The 17,702-nt window shown below is 34.6% G+C and overlaps 1 protein-coding gene across 2 annotated transcripts in view; it reads right to left on the reverse strand.

Moving 5' to 3' along the window:
* LOC131065238 (diaminopimelate epimerase, chloroplastic) overlaps positions 1–17,702 on the reverse strand; it is a 224,498-nt gene that overhangs the window by 101,671 nt on the left and 105,125 nt on the right. The gene's annotated exons all lie outside the window — the stretch shown is intronic.

A 17,702-nucleotide genomic window follows, 5' to 3' on the forward strand; every position in this document is an offset into this window, starting at 1 on the left:
TGATTGAAGTTACTAAGTCGCAAGAATGATAGATTATAATACCACTTGCAAATGATTGTCCTTATGTTATACACTTGATCCTACTTATATATGATATAAAACAAAGTATCACTGATGTTTCTATTATAGCAGTTAGACGTAAGCAAAGATGATTTTTTATCTAAATATCCATTCTGTACTTCTGCTATACAATATGAGTTATGTAATCTGAAAGTGCAATCTGAATTATGCAACCAATGGTATGGGTAGAGCTATCTCTGATATGTCACTAAAAAGTATGCTACAATCTGTTCCTATCGCTTATCGCGATGTAATGTTATTCCTGATCTATCTTTATAAACCTGTAAGGGTTCTCAATACCACATAAAGCAACGCTATTGCTGTTTCTGGTCTTGATCCTTAAATATATGCAATTATCTTCCAATATCACTTATAGCGATAGTAATGCTATGTCTGATCTGAACTTTAGAAATGTGCGATAATGGTGCTCTTCCTGATCTCTTACTTTAATGATATGCAACCATTTTTTGCCAAAGGCACTTGCTAAATAGAGCCGATCCAAACTGGATACAAAAAAAGAAATAACAGATAAATCCGATGATTGATTGAGAGAGTTTGATTGCCTACTTATATCTTACTTGGTGAAGGGTTTGCATCATTTGGATACCGAAGAGACATATCCCTTCTAAACCACTCTTCTTCATAACACAAAAGATCTTAACTTAATCGCATCTTTTCTTTGGTTAATGATTATGTTGATTGTAATCAGTTTCTTTAATCGCACCCTCCCTTGTATGCTGTTCTTTGGCAATGAGATAGTCGGTTCACATGGCTCCTTTCATAATTATTCCTAGTATTGGTTTTGACCACAAAATCCATTAATAATTGATATTTTAATCGATTATTTTCTTTAATCATATCAAGAGAGGAAGGTTAAGTACGTTGCTTAGTCTTCTCATTTCCCGATACTCCCATTGTGGAATTCCCGACTCCAACAAGGTTCCATGATCACCCATACCTGGCATTCTGTGTCGTTGGAGACATTATCATAGTGACCTTTTCCACAATCTCAGAGGATGTGGTAATGACTATCGAATATGAATATGGAGAAGTTATCGTGCCAGAATATCGTGCTAGTGAATGAATCATCCTCTCTTGGCCTTCCGCGCTCTAATATTGCTCAGGAAGCAACCACAGCATGAAGAATTGCTTGCAGACTTCGACCTCCATTGTAGATATGGTGACGGGAGTTATGTGCCCGATGATAAGACAATTATCGTTTCTGAAGATGGCTAGCAACTAGCTGCAGAGGGATCATGCTAAGAGGAGTTTTGGATGCATCTGAATGCTCGGTTATTCTTTACATAGATTCCTCGATATCTCTTGTGTTTAATCTTAATTTGTGTACGATTCCTTTGGATGACACTAAATCATTCACATCCTCCAAATACTCTCGATGATGATGTTGAATCATCTCATAAACATCTGACTTGGATCCTATTATTGCATATTCTTAAAAACCTCTTTGATTGAAGATTATCTTCAACTGCCTTGGATGCTTGCAAGTCTGTATGCCTTGATGACTTATGTATCCATTTCTTACTTGTCTTTATCCTTTTCATTCTTTAGACAAGACGATTTTCTCTGTTTACAAACTATACAACTATATAACTTACTATTGATACTATGTACACTTTATTACTTTCTACTCTTAACTACTCAAAATTTTGTTATCAAGGCTGCCACCCTTGATCACACAACTGTATATTGCTTGTTACTTTCTAGGTCAAACATGGGGACATTACATCTAGCCTCTAATGAATATTCACATGGATGCCGAAGCTCCTGGTTGACATTATAAAATGGAACATTTAAAATTGGGTTGCTTTGGTGAGTCTATTTTTATTTGTTTGATGAATAATGCTTAAGCCTGGTACTCTATTTACAAGTGATGAATGGTAATGGAATTTTTAACTTTATACCTTGTATTGGCAAATTAGTAAAGAAATATTAAGATTCACTGTATTTGATGTAAAATAGCATAGACCAGTACAACTATGCAAAAATTTCGGCTTCTTTTACTCATTTTATGTCATGTCCCCATCTTTGACCCAAAAAGATAACAAACAAAGAACAATTGTGGGATCAAGACTGGTAGCCTTGGTAGCGTTTTCAAGTAATAAGTTACATAGTCCCAATAATTGTAAAGTTATTCAATTCTCAATTCAAGATGCAAGTTATATTCAAGGTTATCTTTTCTTTTAACTATGTATTATATATTTAATATAATAAATCTGATTATCTTCTTTTATATTGCAGGTGAGAGGAGCATTTATTGATTTCGATGTCCTTCTCACAAATGCCGATTGATATGTATATGTTAGCAGGGAGGATCAAGCAATGCCTTGACCGGTCATGTCTTTTAGACATGATCGATCAAGACATTACTTGATCGCACCGTTTGACTTACCGTAGCATTTACCAATCGGTGTATACTTAACTAAATACCAATCTGTGTATACTTAACTAATCACCCGATACTTAATCGGCGTGTCTATTATATGCAAGACAACCGATATTAATCGGTATGTATTAGTTAATTCCGATAACCATCAATGTTCACCGTTTAATATATCAACCGATATTAATCAGAGTACATTGGTTAGCCCGATTATAATCGGTGATCACAGTTAATATGGTAACCGATATTAATCGGAGTGCATACATTATAATGTAAACCGACAATCGGTATTCTGTACTATGAGATTTGCAATCGATGATTATCGATAGTTAAGCATTGATCGAACTTTACAAGTAGATTGAACATATACAAATGAAGAATGATCATCAAATGAAGGAACAATAGCTTGAAGTTTTTCATCATAGTTTATCGATAGGATAAATGATTGAATGAGAGACTTCATTTATCTCTCATTCAATCATTTATCTTACCGAAGCTATCATGCATTAATAATAATAGGTCAAAGGGAGAGTTTAAAATATCTTATCCAATTAACATCCACATTGTTACAGTAGACAGAGCAAGTGATAAACACGAGCATCATGAACTCATAAGGAAGAAAGGCTCTTAATGTCACCAATGCAAAGGATAAATATTTTGAAGTCTAAAAACAATGACACGGATGTCAAACATGAACACAGAAGTCAAAGTAAGGATATCAATGTAATCCAGAAAGCATCGGTTAAGGATAGTGAACAGTGATATCAATGGTGAATAATGTCGATGGGGGAAGAACAATAATCAGGAGTTAAGTAACCTTGTGCACATTAATGCCTAGCATCACAGTGTCTCTGCAAAAGGACGATTGTCATAGAATTAAGACTACACACAATCACCGTCTTCAGCCACGCCATCTTATGTTCCCATATGAAGTCCAATACATTATTAATATTGACCCATATTGATGACGGCAACTACAAGGGTAATATCGGTTCAAGGGAGATTGTCGAATGGTGAATAAAGGAAGGTTGCAACCTGAAGGTCATCTATCACTCAACAAACAGTAACAGATATCAAGTAATGCTAAGGAATAATATTGACAACCAAACAGAGCCATGTGAAATTGAATGATACCCACGTCTTAGGTAGTATGAAGTCAACTACCAGATGAGGAGGTGTGTTTGAGAATATCAACGATTCAGATTACCATTAAGCATCACAGGAAGAAATTATAAAGAGTAATCATCAATAGGCGTCGAAGGAATAGACATCATGAAATGATCTAACTAGGATTTGCTCTTGAAAAGTATGGGAAATTTTACTGATTCTCTTCAAACAAACCAAACCTTCTTGTAATTATTGGAGATTGAAAGCATGCAACAGTTTAACTAGAATTCTTCTTTAATTTTTTCTCAAACTTTACATGCACAGGATTATTATCATATGCATGAACAATAGACAGCAATGACAATCTGTTTTCCTAATTCTGCATGTGTCAAATTTTCAAAGAACTCACTGATGAAATTCCACACGCCAATTTGATCCCCATTAACTCCTTTCAATCAACTTCCCTTCTAGGACGGCCATCTCCAGCTTATGGCATAAGGTATGGATTCGTGTAGTAGATCATTGCTTATAAGTAGGCCACTTTCCTTCCTGTATACTCAGCCTGATTCCTTCAGAAACGCCATAGCAGTGAGATGGATTGCAGCAATAAGGAAAAAGCAAGGCAATGGAAGCTGCTGCTATTAACTCGACTCAGATAACTCCAGAAATTCTGCAGTCGATTTCTGATTGCTGGAAATGTCTCCTCCAAAACACAGCGATAGTGATATTTGTGTTGAATCACTGCTCCAAACTGTAGGGAAATACTGAAGATTCGCCAAACACAGGCCTGGGGCTACGTCCAGCCTGAGAATACAGGGGTTTCCTCCTGTAAAATGCAGAAATTGCAGAGCACAAGATATAATAAAGTTTGATGAGTGAATAATAATCTTTCTTCTAGCATCGAACCCCCTTATATAACAGCTTCAGCCATCTCCAAAAAGCAATCAATAACTCTAGAGGCTTCTCCCTTGGCAACTTAGGAAAATAAATAAAACTTCATTAAACATTAAATGACCCCCAAGTAATATCGCCTAGATGAAATAATGTTATGACTTTAAAATGGCCCCTCTTTAAGTCATAATGAATAATTATAATAATTATCCATCATACATTAGCTTTTTGGCCATATTTCAATTATTCCCTTTTATTGTTTATTTATTCTAGCCTAGGGAATAAGGTAGGCTAGAATTTGACTTCCTGTAGCCTGTCAATTGAGAAGCAACATTACACATCGATTGATATTATTATCGACAACGTTTACCATAATTATTAATAAGGAATCGATAATTGTGATCATCATAAATCGAGAATACAAGTCTTAATGATGTCCCAACAGGTGCGATTAATAATTGTATTAACACAGATATGTATTAAAGGACAAGGGATGTGTCTCTTACCAAGGGAGTTATCATTCCAAAGACATCATATAAGAAGGCAAACATAATTATTTCCAACATCATCAACTGTGTTATATATCATTCCTTATTTCAGTTTAGAAGAACTGAAGGAGGGCAGGCCGAAGACCCAATATCGTGTGTATGAAGCCCAGGATTATTCACATCAGACACAACACTGCATATCTTGTATAATATCATTCCCAGATCTGAACAGCAGTAACCAATTGTGCTTAATATATATTCCAAATCCGAGAATAGCCATTCATATTGCATTGGCAACATTGACTTTTAGTTCATTGCGCACAAATATGATCTTATTAGATCAGCAAGTAATTGTGCACCTAATACACATTGATAGCAATTCACTCCAGCATAAACTTAACTGTATAAATCAAAGGCAGCCAGTGGTTTGACCAACACCATTTATTATATATATTAGCATTCTTATTTTTAAATATCTAAGCTTATTGTAAGAACCAGTCATTAATGAAGAAGTTGAGGAAATACAACTTTAGAGATCCCAAGAACACCTGCATGCAAATACCTGTCACAAAAGAAGAATGGAGGCACATAAAACAAAAAAGCATAAATGCTCTGAAGAAGAAGATTATCATTCAGAAAGAGAATCAATTCTTTGAACAAGTACAATACAATCCTTATAAAAGGATAATAGCAACTCTAAATATGTGCAACCCTAAAGAAACCCTAAAGGGATAATGTGTATTTAATAAATGCCTAAGTTTAGCTTAAGCGTAGAGTTTAATAGACTAATAATTAAATAAATAATTATTAGCTAATACAAGATAACTCTAACACCCCCCCTTAAGATGAACTTAGGGAGTAGCTAAAAAACTAAATGCATGAAGCAAAAAATGCAACTTCATGATGAAAGCAAATTTGGGTCCCGGCAACAAGGCCTGATGAGGTACCCAATCACAACCAAATCTCTATGAACCGGAGAAATAGAGAAAACCACGTGGGAAAAAACACTACTCCAAAAAGAGATGGAAAAGCAATAAAAACACCACTGAAGCATGAAATAGATGCAAACACTGTCGAAGAGTAGCTGTTGACCTGAAGAACCTCCACTGAAATAGAACATGACCAGGTAGAGAAGACTGTAATCTGCATGAATACCCTCAAATGACACTACTCGAATCAGATGGCAAACAAGGACAAACAACTGAACTCAAAGATACAGATGGCATGAGACACCAAAGCCTGAAGAGCTGATCAATCGAACCAAGGAATCATTAGAACCAACAAGACAAAACTCTCCATAATGCTGAAAAGGGAGAGGGACAGGTACACTGAAAAGAACGGCCAACAAGAACTGCATGACGAAGAACCAGGAACATCGAAGGTGCAGAGAAAGTACATAATGTTATGGAAGGAACACTCACTTGACACACATCATGAGGCTAATGTCATGGAAGGAACACTCACTGGACAAAGGTAGATGGCAAACAAAAGGCAAACATCAACCCCCTCATGGCACTTTATAAGTAGTGCATGTACAATAAAGCACAAGATGTGCAAAATCCCAAGTAAACAATACATGATGACACTTTATCTCAGTGCGTTTGCATAAAAGAAGCTACAATGATAATAAAACTGGAAACAGAAAGAAGAACCAAAACCAAGACATCCTACTCAAAGAAGAGATCCCAGGATCTGAAACAACCAAGATATCCACAAAGTGCTGAAAAAACAAAAAACTGAAGAAAATATTCCTCGAGCAGAATCTGGAAAGAAAACTCATATGGCTGGAAAGTACATAGGACAAATTTTTCAACGATATAAATTTTTCGAAAAACGGAGTTCGGATGCTCATTCTATGTCTCCTAGAGTGCAAAAAGGAACTTCTGGCTTTGACAGAAAAAAAAAATACCATCAAAAAAGAAAAATCAGAAGATCAAACCTCCAGATCTAGAGAGAGCTCGGAAAGAGCTTTCCAATGATATAAGGTTTTTGAAAATGCGCCTCCGTATGACCAAGTTATGGCCAAAAGAAAAAACCCCTCTTTTAGGGCATAAAAAGGGGGAAAAAGTAATTAACTAATTTTTATTTTTATTTTTTATTTTTGACGAAAATTTTCTGACGCATTTGCAGGTACAGCCGTACGGATTTTTGTGCCTCGTAAAATGTGCCAATGAAAAAATCATGGTCCAAATGCACTTGTCACCGAAATAGGTCGAATTATATATCAAAATGACTGGAAACGCTCTTCGAAAGCTAACGGTAAGGTCTTTTTTGGCCCAAACTGCTCTGATTTTTTTTAATAATTTTTTTGACGAATTTCTCGAAATTCGTGCAAAAAAAAGGCAAAACCAAAGAAAAAATTTCAAAACCCAAATTTGACAAATTTTATATGGAAATGGGGGTTTTGGGGCGTTCTGAGCTCAACAGTGAGGTCCGTTTGAGCCCAAAATGATCAGAAACAAAACAGCTATCCAGATCCAATAAAAAACTCTGAAAAAACTTGAAACCCTCCTCCAAAAAATCTTCTGAAAAATCAGGAACAAGCAGCAGCAGATGTAGGCTCTGATACCATGAAGAAGTTGAGGAAATACAACTTTAGAGATCCCAAGAACACTTGCATGCATATACCTGTCACAAGAGAAGAATGGAGGCACATAAAGCAAAAAAACATAAACGCTCTAAAGAAGAAGATTATCATTCAAAAAGGGAATCAATTCTTTGAACAAGTACAATACAATCCTTATTAAAGGATAATAGCAACCCTAAATATGTGCAGCCCTAAAGAAACCCTAAAGGGATAACGTGTATTTAATAATTAGAATAATTATTAAATACCTACAATATTTATTAAATGCCTAAGTTTAGCTTAAGCGTAGAGTTCAATAGACTAATAATTAAATAAATAATTATTAGCTAATACAAGATAACTCTAACAATTAATTGTCCCATAATTCATATATTGTCCGATTGGAGACATTACATATTATTTGCATAGTCATGACCATTAATTACAACTTCTTTTACTGTTTTTTAGTTAATTATTCAATGCTTAATTTTTATATAGTATTTCAATATCTGCCTTTAAAATCCAGAAAGAAATTTTCCGTCCCTGAAATTCAATGAAATACACTTACACAATAATAAAAATCTGCATGCTGCTAGGGCTAATAGATTTTTGAGCATTGAGACATCCAACACAAACAAAATAGGAATCCAATCCAAAATATGAACTCTGATCACTGTATAGGCAATGTATTCATGAGTCTCATACTTATCTAAACAGAGAATTTTAAACTTACCAAGCATGAGTTCTTATCTGGGTGGCAATTTGGATCATTCAGGATGCAGGGTTTTACAGATTTCTAAGAATTCCAGAAATTGAATGTTTTGCTTTTCTATATTTTATTATTTGCATTTTTAGATCCCTTAAAAGCCGAATTTGCCCCCGGCAGTTATGTCCACTGACTCTAAAGGGTGGCAGAGCTTCCTTTGGGGTCATCGATACATATTCATAAATTAAGGTTTCACCAACGAGCAACGCCATCAATATATACCATACCAAAAGTTGATATCTAGTTAATTGTCCATATCAGATAGTTCATTTATGTTTCTTAAAGGGACACATGTCATCCCCATGAGGGATGACACCTTGGAACACAGAGAGAACCCTATATTTACTATTTTGAGTAGCTTTTTTAGTTTCTGTATTTATACTTATAAAATGGGTAATTCAAACATAGAGTTCAGAGATCAAGGTATACATCTCTCCCACAGACTTTGCACTCTTAACATACTCTCTCCTATGCACTAAAATACTATTGTTTAACAGTTACAGATCCTGTCAACTTTTCATTTCAAAATTCAATACTGTTCAATTTCTGTTCTAATGTATTAAGCTCCATTTCTAGTGTGTTCTCTATTAATCTACACCCATAGTTTAGATCAGTAATATCATAGCATATTCCATTCCCGCTTGTACCATCACATGCTAGCGGACCCATACTCTCGTGCTAGCTAATCTAGTCACCTGTGTCTTTATTAATATGGGCTGACCTATATCTAGTACCATTATCTTGTGATTTAATTATGCAAATAAATAATTCTAAAAGGGGTCGATTCCTTACTGTTTGAGTGCCCAAGTTTTCTATTAAAGGTTGCATTGAAATTTGAAAATAAAGAGTCATCTCACTTTGTCAAGGATCATATCCCACCAAAAGGTTGCCTATATTAGTATGGCATAAAATAAGATTTGTTTGAGGATTAGTGTGTGTGCAATTAATGAAATGTCTTTCCCATTCAAAAAGATTTAGGAGCAGACCTAAATCAAAATTATAAGCAAATCAGAAGGAGAATTATGAAAAAATCTTTAGCAAATTTATGAGCAAAAGTAATAGCAGATTTGTGAAGAGATTTAGTGCAAATTTATGAAGGAATTTGGAGCAGATGTGTGAGGAATAAATGTAATATCATTGAAGCATATTTTGGAAGAGGAAAGTGTGTTGAGAAATAAAGATAAATTACATACACCAGCAGAGATATAACATGCAGATTTGAAAGAGATATATAAGTGGGGATTGATGTCTCCAAGGGTTGGTGCCTACAAATCATTTAAGAGGAGATTAGTGTCTCCTGTGAGTTGGTGCCTATGAAATTTGTAAGAGAAGTTTTATATAAGCAATATTTTGTTGTGGTTTTCTCCTGTAAGGGTTTCCACATTACTCATGTGTTCTTCTTGTGTTGCATAATTGTTATATCTTATGTAAATGATATTGTCCAATTGATATTTTTGTGGTTGTTAGTTTGAAAAAGTAAAAGCTTGTTTTATACTGATTCACAGCCCCACCCCCCTCTCAATGTAAGTGTGTGCTCATCAGTTTTGAAGGAAGAAGGATTGACCATTAGTCAAGCATCTTCACTAGTTATCAAGAGAGATTAACTCTTGTACCAACATGTGTTTTTTATGTCCAATTTGCGTGGCTCAAATCTATGCATATGGAACAAGTTTGATAGTTCATTTTTGGTGGTGTATATTTGATATTTTGATCCATTGTATAGATATAAATCTTCAGAAATTTTAATACCTAGAAGTTCTTTAGCTTTTTTGACCTCTGATAGAAGTCTAATCTTAATGTTTATCTTAGCTGCATTTCTTTTTATGGCCTGCTAGGCCCTGTGTAGTTGTGTGTTGGTAAAGCAATTAATGAAATTATCTTGTGGTTATATCTAGTGACTATCTACTAATGGTCTCAATTTAATTATGGATGGTTAATATGTTCATTGCAGTATTGATTCTCAAATTTCAATTTTTGATTAGTTGTGTTTACTTTATGTGGTTTGCAAAATATGGTAAATGTTTCGTGCTTTCCCTTCATTCAAATTGATCAATGATCTACTATCTTGGACACAGCCCCTTTTCTTTTTGTTTGGTAAGTAGAATCTAAGTCACCAGGTTCGAATTCGAATTCGAAGTTCGACAACTTTGAAATTCGAATGAAGTTCGATGAGGGAAAAATTCGAAATGTATAAAATTCGAATTAAGTTTGCCATATGTATAAATATGCCAGATATATTCTATAAAACAACCAATCTTTCATATGGGGGATGGTTCCATATGAATTGCTAATAAGGTTTATTGTAAGTAACATCTTTATCTCATCTTATGAGAATAACAGAATCACCAAATACTAGAATACCTCACTGATTGGGTAATCAATTATCATCTTTAGCATTTTTTTCTCATCCTAATTGAGGGTTCTAACAGACATAAATATCTTGAAGAAAGAACGGGTTAATGGGTTTTAATCAAAGAAAAGAAGATTTGTTTAAAAAATATTAACAGAAGAAGAAGGCCAAAAATTTATTTTAAAATAAAATAAAATAAAATTTTTTTTGAAATTCGGCGAATTTCAACGAATTTTTTTATTTTTTTTGAAGTTCGACGAATTTCGAACTTCAAGGATGAAATTCAGCCAAACCTGGTGACTTAGAGTAGAATCATTATTGTGTTAAGAAAGGGGAGCTGACCAACTGCAAAGTTTTCTCAAGCTTAAGAAAATTGTACTTGAGCTTCCTCATTGTGAATTGGACAAACAAGTGCAATAGAATAAGTTCATGTAATGGCTACCCCAAAATCCACTTCTAAATGAAATCACAGCTATAAAGTAATTCCGTCAAACACTTTGCTTGCAGTCCCTAATTTCTCTGTTTTGTGTTACAACCCTTATGACTCCGGAATGGTTTGTTGTATTGTTTTTTTGTGCCCTTTTAACAAGGATCTATGCATGTAACATGAATATGAAAATGAAAGCATAAACACACAACTGAAATAACCAACACACTGTATTTATAATGATTTTCAGATTAAGCGCGATATTGGCAATGAAACAACTCACTAAATACTCCAGCAATAGAATAGCATGAATATTGTTTTCAAAGAGTGATGGCCTGGGCCATAGCATTAGGCTGCTGCTAACAAAATGCTACAGTACGCAACTGCTACAGTGACGCGGCTGCTACAGTGACGCTGCTACAGTGACGCGGCTGCTACAGTGCACGGCTGCTACAGTGGCGCGGCTGCTACGGTACGCTGCTGCTACAGTAATATTTTATCTTCAGTCAGTCCAAAGTCTTCATATATCATCCCCTCAAAGTGGCATAAGCATCGGGCAAATGGAGAAGAAGTTATGAGCAAAACATCCAATCTGCCTGTAGCTAGAAACGTGCCCAAACTGCCTGATAATGAAGCTGGTAGCAATGGATTCCAAAGGCCAAACCCCAGGGGAATGACGTCTAGAATGTCACAAGAGAGGATAGACGTCCTCTGATGCCAAGAACGGGTCTGCAACTCATTGCATCAATTTCTTCTCATATCCAACATATCTAATGAAGCCACAAACGCTTTCTTTTATTCTCTTTCCAAGGGTCGACTCAACTCTCATCGGCAATGTGGGATAAAAGATGAGCAATATAAAACATATATTAAAATATTCACTTATGTCTCCCTTGGGTATAGATCCCATAAAATAAATATTAGAGTAACACTTTAATATTTCACAATTAAATTAAATGTTACTTTAATAAAACTTCAGGCATTAAAATGTATTAGCAATCGGACTCCGAATAATGCGAGTGATAGCTCGTCGGAAAGCTCTCACCAAGGAGTATCAAATCCAAACACCAAAACTGGCCTCCACTATGTCCTGCTGACTTACTAAAAATAGTAAGTATGCCTGAAACTGAGTAAATCAACTTCGTTTTGGCCCAAACTGGAAATGACTAGGCCAAAACACTCCAGGATCCCCTTAAACCCTTCGTTAGCCCTCGGGACCATGTAGAACAAGGCTAACGCACACACACTTGTTCAACTGCTAAAGTGGGGACATTACAGTTCAGTTCACCCAATCAGTTGTAACATTCTCACCTAGATAAATATGATGACCTACAAGTCCCACTTGAACTTCTCAATGCATACAATGGCTTCATCAATCTCCACACCATCTGAAGATCTTGTTGGGTCCTATTTTGTATAGCAATCCTCTTACCATCTGTAATATTTAAGATTTGTTACTAGTCCTTCTCCTTTTATATTGTGATATTCTTTAAGGAAAACTCTCTTAAGGATGAAAATGTTGCGAGTTGCCCCTACTGTTGTGGCAAGACTACAAGGTGAAATAATTACACATCAAAAAGTCACCTGGAATTTCTTTAGGTGGTTATATTGATCAAGTTCAACTAGTCAGTTGCCAAGCACATGGTAACTTCCTAAACAAGCCACAATTTCAACGATATTTGAAAGAAAAAATAACTGTCCACTAAGTTTTTCAATTACTCATTTATTCACATTGGTGGTTGACACTGAAGACAAATGGATTACTCGATAAGTAGTCGTATATTTTTTCAAAATAAATACTATATCAAATATCCCTTTTAAAATAGAACTGTAACTGGTTTCTACACTAAACAACTTACATAAAAATAGACATGGTGATCCAAGCACAACAAAAATGACTTAAATAAACTATTTTGTGGTTTGATCAATATCTTGACACCACAACATTATGCATGCAACAAATATTGCTCACAATGTTTTATCACAACACCATTCCAACTCATGTCCCCACCTATTAACAACCTTTTTTCTGTCTTCAAGCAGGGAGGAAACGAAAATAAATAAACCTAAAGACATCATTGATAGAAAATCATCTCACTTATGAGACTTCAAGATTTTCTAAGACTAATCCCATCCTCTGTATAACATCAATGTAGTCTTAATATAATAGGAAAATCGTCCTAGCTATAAGACTTTGAAACTTTCCATCTAACACCTTCCTACGACATCAAATAATGATATATGCAGCACCGATGTTGTTAAAACAAATATTTGGTCCAAACCCAAAACATGGCACAACGATTACTAAGAAATCGGTTCACTAACAGCTACCTGGATTACAGATATCGATTACCAAGAAGTGGTTATGATCAGTAGCTTACTGATTCATAGATTAGTTATCGACAAAGAGATGTTTTTTTTCTAGCAATAAAAGTTCTGTCTTGGGAGTCGCCGCTAAGTCATTATAAGGAGAGCGATGATTAAAATGATGAGAACATCATCGGGAAAAAAAAAATAACAGCAACACATAAGCTTGGTCCACAATATAGAATCTGTGACTATGTTCCAGCAATAGTTTATTCAGAACAACAAACCATGCATTGCTTCCAATAAGCAATTATATGAAATTGACGTACTGTTCTTTGTTATGCGATAAATTGGTATTATTTAAATCAGTGATCTACTAATCAAATGATTAGTTATCAAATGAACAATGATTATAAGTAACGAATTGTTTAAACAATGCAAGATTAAGAATCATTAAAGGAGGCAATTAGTACATCTCAATGACATTGATAATAACCAAGGAGATACGATAACAATTACAAGAGATATGTTTATTAGCTGAGAAAAGAATGTTATTAAATAGACAAGCGATTAAGAGTTGTCTAGGAGGGACGTGTAAACAAAGAGACACTAGTCATGCCTTATTCCAACCAACCCTTCACTTAGAATAGCAGGTATAAGTAGACCGGTCATCCTTCACTGAAGGCATGCAAGGAAATAGAGAATATAATAAGAAAGGCAGAAATTATCTTCAAACACAAGACCGACACAGCAAACCAATATACAAGTCCGTCTTCTATTCACTACGGACAGGTAAGATAATCATGTCCTTAACTTACTTATGCACACAGAAGATCTCTTCAGACATTATTATTATACGTTAACACTAGGAACAGCACCAATAATATCCAGAGTGCTGATGATGTATATTGTGAGATTATATCAGAATCAATACTGTTCTTGTAATAGATACTGTTTGGTTATATCTGATTTATGCTGTCTGAAATTATAAACTGTTTAACTATATCAGAATTAATGCTGTTGTGGAAATTCTATAATTCTTACGATCAATAATTATGCACTCAGTATAAGTGTGTTATTAGAAACTGTTTATTAATCCATCGTGTGTGAGAGGATGGCTCCCATGTGGTCATAAGGACCCATGAATTCAAGGAACCAGTTACCCTCTCCATGCCAGTCTCACCAAGATGCAAAGTGTTTTAAGGTATAAAGCTTGGAAGAGCAGCAAACAGGGCCGTCAAGTCTAGCAAGGGGGTTAGAAGCAACCATCCCTTGGGCTTGGTAGACAACGGACCCAAGCTGTTCCTTCAGGCCTCTTATACTATCTCTCTTATTGTGTCACAAGTAGAATAGGTTATACTAATCAGAAATGAATATGCTTGTAGGTGTGTATGCTTCATTGTGGTTGCAGGTTTCACCTAATCAAGTCATCTACTCTTTCAGCATAGGGTAAGATCCAAGTCCTATCTTGGATTCATAGAATTATGAATTGAATGTTAGAATGATTAATTGAGTAATATGATGAATTTTGATTCAGTTTCACTGAGGAAAAATTTAGATAGAGATGATACCCTAATTAACCAAATTATTTTGACTTTCAAGTGTATTGAGTTAGATAATTATTGTTAAACAGGCTTATCTCTGGTAGGGGACATTACATCTAGTGCCTTTTACATTTTCTACAAAAAGAGGACAAGCATTTCAATAGAACTGTACATGACAACAACCTCAAGAAAAGTAGAGCACTAAGAAAAATTTAAAATCTTCATCCTTTTGATCTTTGAGGGAGAAGAAACCATTGCAAGTCAGATTGTAGGTTTTCTAACATCCTCGTTTAGATAATTTATCATTTGGTGAAATTACATTATAAAGAAATTGACAATAACAATTACATTAAAGTTACCTACACATTTAAGCACTAATATAGTCTTCAATCTTTTAGTACCAATAGTACACTTAACAGCACATCATGTTAAACTTTTTCCAAACACATTCATTTAGAATACTATCTTGCCTATAGGGCAATGTGCATCAATATTAATCTGAAATTGGATCCCGTTTAGTTCTTCTTGGCATAATTTAGGATAGTGGACTTCTTTGATGCTAGAGAATGTTTAGGGTGGACTGGGACATCTATGTGTGAGCTTCAGTTAACAGGACTTGAAATGGTGAAGTCAATAGTGCCATCATCAATCACTGTGAGAGACTGATAGAAGATTTGTTCAATGAGTATTGAGGACCAAGATGGTTAAGCAAGATGCTCTCCTTAGGATCACATCTAACACCCAAAGCCAAAATAACCCTTGTATTAGTGAAAAAGCTTGTTATATGCATCTTCCCTGTCATGGCCCGTCCTTGATCACCATATTTTTTTTCTTAATCAATTAATATAACCTAAATGTAGCAATTAAATTATTATTAATTAATGGATGTTTATTAATTTATTATTTAATTTGACTATGAAATAAATGTAGCAATTATTATTAATTAACTAATATTTTATTATTAATTAATTGATTAATTGTAATACATAGTTATAATGTTTATTAGTTAATTATTTATCATGATTTAAATAATAACCATTAATTAATAAATTGATTAATTGTAATACATAGTTGTAATGTTTATTAATTAATTACTTATCATGACTTAAATAACCATTACTTAATTAGCTGATAAATTGTAATAACAATTAAGCATTATTATCAGCAAATATTCAATGACCTTTGGCATATCCTAACACTGATTAAGTATTAATACCATAACAAAGGAAAAAAAGCATAATTTGTATTTAGTGATGCAGCGCTTTGTGTTTGGAAACATAAGGATACAACGTATCAATAAAGGGGAACCATTGCCAATATACACGTCTGATCCCAACAGCCCATCATTGGGCAAAGACAGAATTAAAGACCAAGCAATCTTTTGTGGAAGGCATCGTGGAAAAAGGAGGAGAAAGCTGGAGGAAATCGCAGAGGTAAGAAGAGTCAAAGGCAAGCAATAATACGTAGTGTATCCCACCAGGTATGATGTATCTAAACTGCCACTTACTGTAACAACATCAGAAATTCAATAGGATATAAACACTCTACTTTATCATTCTAACTTTGGTAGCATTCTTAAGGAATTAATATAGAATAGTCTGTGCACATCAGGATCATAATTAATCATAATTGAATTTAAGAAAGGTATTAATAATTACTGTAGATGTTAGACAACATATTACAGATATTAAAGATGCAAAATTTTTCAGATATTAAATATAATGAATATGGATATTGAATCTAATGAATGTAGATATTAAATATAAGGAGTATAGATATTAATATGTAATGAATATAGATATTTAACAACATAAACAATACAGATATTAAACATCAAAATGTTAAATAATAAGTATGTATAATCCTCTAAGATGGTAAACATAATAAGTATAATCATCATAAATATGAAACAGGTTTATAGATATTGTATATACAAGATCATTATTAAGTACTAAATACATCTTTATATGAAAACTTTCAAATAATATAAGAATATACTTCGTGAAGGAGGGTATGGATTGTGATGGATGGGTGACGAGGGGCTCGGAAGTGAGCCATCCTAGGATGACCAAAGTGGCATCTAGAGCTGGGATGCTCCTTACACAAAGGAGTCAAGGAACCCGGTCACACTCTCTACCCTTTCCCTCACAAGGCCTAATAAAATATGGAAGAAGTAGACCTGGTAGGCCAGCAAGTATGGGCCGCCAAGTGGAGCAAGAAGGTTGTAAAAGGCAACCATTCTTGGGCTTGGTGTAGAAATGGCCCTAGGCGAACACTCGTGTCTTCTTCCTTCCAGTTCTATGTGTTAAATTTAATACTTGATCAAACTCTAATAACCAGATAAATATGAATTATATTCTTGGCACTTAAGTTATTATGTAGATTCTACTTATTAAAGCTCCACTTGTTAGCAAATCAATTAATTAGTATGATTGTTCCCTAACCCTTAGTTGTGTGGTTTATGCTCATAGGTAAAGAACTGTGCAATTCAGGAAGGGGACATTGCATTCCCCCATGGCTGGGGGGTGGTCAAAGACATATGGATCTATGTCAATGAGAAGAAGCTAAATTGTGCCATCAGGAAGAAACAAGACCATGGTATTGAGGGGGAACATGTCAAAGTAGAAGCTGTAAGAGATACCATCTCACAGGTATACCAGCATCTATAAGAGTGGTATCCAAAGGTTATTTAAATACCTTATGTAAATGATCTGAGGAAAAATGATGATTATTCATGGGTCATTCGACTTAAACTCTAATTGTTATACAAGTTAAGTACATATCTACAAAGCAGA

This window comes from Cryptomeria japonica, chromosome 2 (genome assembly GCF_030272615.1).
Source record: "Cryptomeria japonica chromosome 2, Sugi_1.0, whole genome shotgun sequence".
Lineage (NCBI taxonomy): Eukaryota > Viridiplantae > Streptophyta > Pinopsida > Cupressales > Cupressaceae > Cryptomeria > Cryptomeria japonica.